The sequence below is a fragment of the Alnus glutinosa genome, chromosome 1 (assembly GCF_958979055.1).
Source record: "Alnus glutinosa chromosome 1, dhAlnGlut1.1, whole genome shotgun sequence".
Classification (NCBI taxonomy): Eukaryota; Viridiplantae; Streptophyta; class Magnoliopsida; order Fagales; family Betulaceae; genus Alnus; species Alnus glutinosa.
In genome coordinates this window covers 34,183,032-34,185,965 of record NC_084886.1, presented here as the reverse complement: position 1 = coordinate 34,185,965, position 2,934 = coordinate 34,183,032, and positions in this window count along the sequence as shown.

The following is a 2,934-nucleotide window of genomic DNA, read 5'->3' as shown; positions in this document are numbered from 1 at the left end:
CTACTTTTTTCATCGATGACAAATGATTTGGTCATTTTACGGGATTGAGATCATTCCATCTGGGTTTTAAAGAATGGTGCTAAACCATCTCCAAATCAAGCCATGATGTCCGTTTGGCAACCCACCATTTTTTCCTTTCTTATTTTCTATTCAAAAAAGTTAAAAACTCATTTCTTCACATTAACATGCAACTTTCTTATAATTTTCCACTTACGTAAAATCCAAAACTCGTTGTACCTTTATATCACGTCAACCCACCTTTATTTACATTAATTCATTTATTTCTCACTTTTCCTCTAAAAAAAACATTTGCCAAACATAATCTGAAACAAACAATTCGAATTGTTTCCAAGGATTACTACTTGGAAAAAGAAAGAGAGGAGAAATGATTACTTAATTGAATTTATTTATTGAATACAACCCATCTATATTTCTGAAGACGTTAGATTATACAAAACTAGCTTTTCAACAAGATGATTAGTTGGAAATTTATGTTTGGGGGTAGGGGGAGCCAATCCCTGTTTGCATCTTGAGTTCATTTTGTGTCAAGATATGAGTATAAGACTATATAGGTCAATGCAAACTTGAATCATTTAATTAAATGTCTTAGATCCGTCAACCTTAATTCATTAATTTCGTGTTAGGTTCACGGGTCGTGTAAAAAATTGACAGACCTTTTGTTACGTGTCGAGTTTGGGTTGTGGAGACATGTATATAAGATTATATATGTCAACTTTAATCAAACCTATTTAATTAAATAAGTCAAACTTGTCAGCCTTAACCTGCTAATTTCGTGTTAGGTTTGTGGATCATGTTAAAAGTTGTCAGCTCTAATTGGCGATGGCCGAACCACCCATACTGGCCGTTGGGGGTGGTTCAATGACTCCCAACCACTTTTTTTTTTTTGCCAAGTTCTTTCTTGACTTTCAATTAATTTATTTATTTTTCTAATATGGAATTTTTTAAATGACATGTGCCCCACGTGTGTGCGTGCACACACACATACACATATATGGTGAGCTAGAAAAGGTGGGTTTTCAGCCTACCTTTGACTTCTGATTCGAGATCCTTAAGTAAGCTAAGGGGTGCCCTAAAATTTTTAGTGTCTAGGCTGTGATAATTGAGTGCTCTGCTGAAAGCAAATTCCTAACTGAGGACTGAGTATTGAAATTATTGGAGTCCAGCTTAAAGTGGCTGAGTGCTGTCTGGAGTGCTCCCAGAAGCGGATTCATTCTATTTTTACTTTTTTAAAAAAACACTAAAAGCCGAAGAAACCAAAGCCACCTGAGATCCTCTTTGTCTGCCTAGGTGGTAGTTGTTTGTGTGATTTATTTAAATTTGCCATTGTCTATTCTATCCATTGCTTGTTCTTTTTAAAATATGTTGTCGAAATACCACGTAAACAGTAAGCCCAGGAAACCAAAGAGTAAGGCCCAATGTAATGCCCCGAATTTGAACTAGTAAATCTGTAAGTAAAAACCTTTAATTCCCACGTGACATTATTATATCGGAGATAGAACTCTCACCGCGGAATCTATTTTTTTTTTTTTTTTTTTTTCTAAAGTCTTAGGAATTGATAGCATAACACATCAGAATTGACCGAAATATCTCAAAACATAAATTAGATGTTGCTCAGTTTTTCATTACATGATAAATGCATACTAGGTGCATCAAAATAAGTGCCATAGATGGCACATGAGCATACATAATAAAACATTCCAAATATAAACATTATTCTAAACATATTACATGCAACATGAAAAGTAAACACAAGTAGATACAACTAGCTACTTAGAGGCTAGCATATAATAGTTCATAAATGGTTTTAAAAACCATTAAAATTGGTGAAGGGATCCACGTCTTCCCCTTCCTAATCTGCATCAATAATTATGTAAATATGATGTCATCATATTCACATAGGCACAAACAAGTGAGTGACCCATTTTCATAGCATAAGATACCATTGTATTAGAAACAATTCATAACGATAACAAATGCGATGACTGTGTGAATATGCATCGTAGTGACCAATTAGTTTATTTTTTATGATCATCTTACTTCAGACCTCTCATTCTTAGGTTGCATTTTAATTCGTTCATGACATTTAAACCTCCCACTTTGAAGTTTACCTGTTTTACCAAAATCCTACTGATCCCAACTTTAGTTATATATTAGGGACTTTGGACACCTTGGTCCATTGATTAGCCATTCCTCGCTGCTACTAACCAACTTTTTTATAGCTATCCTTTCAGCATTTTTTTTTTTTTTTTTTTTTTTTTTTTTTTTTTTTTTTTTTTTAAGACATAGTAGCATTCATGAACATTTATCCAAGCAATAAACATATATAATATTAATCATTTTAATAATGAAACATAGAATCATCTCTCAGTAAGTACTTCCATACTTGCTCTTCTCAGTGTAATTTCTTAGCTCATTCATATATATATATATATATATATATAGACACAGACACACAAAGAAGATTACACATTTATCAGTTCTTTTTTCAAATATTATGTCGTTTTGGATCCATTACTCTTTATATCCATTTATTATTTATCATCTCTAGTCATGCAGTTTAAAAGATGATTACTTATAAGTTTTTGACACTAAGCTTTATGTTTAAACACCGAAGCAAGCGTAAAGCCTTGGTGACATAATGTTTAAGCATAAACCCTTTGGTCATAATACATTATAAGGATTTTGAAGTAATTGTGATTACTTACGAGAGTTATAAGTTTAATCAAGAGGACAATATACAAATATACAAATATACATAATACTATAATTCATGTTTAAACATGATATATATATATATGCTAAACAAAATAATAATGCAATAAACAATTTTGAAAGTAAATCAAAATTTACTTATACAAATCTTTGAACTTCAAATGCAGAAATAGATTAATTCAATACTGAGAAAGTGACAAG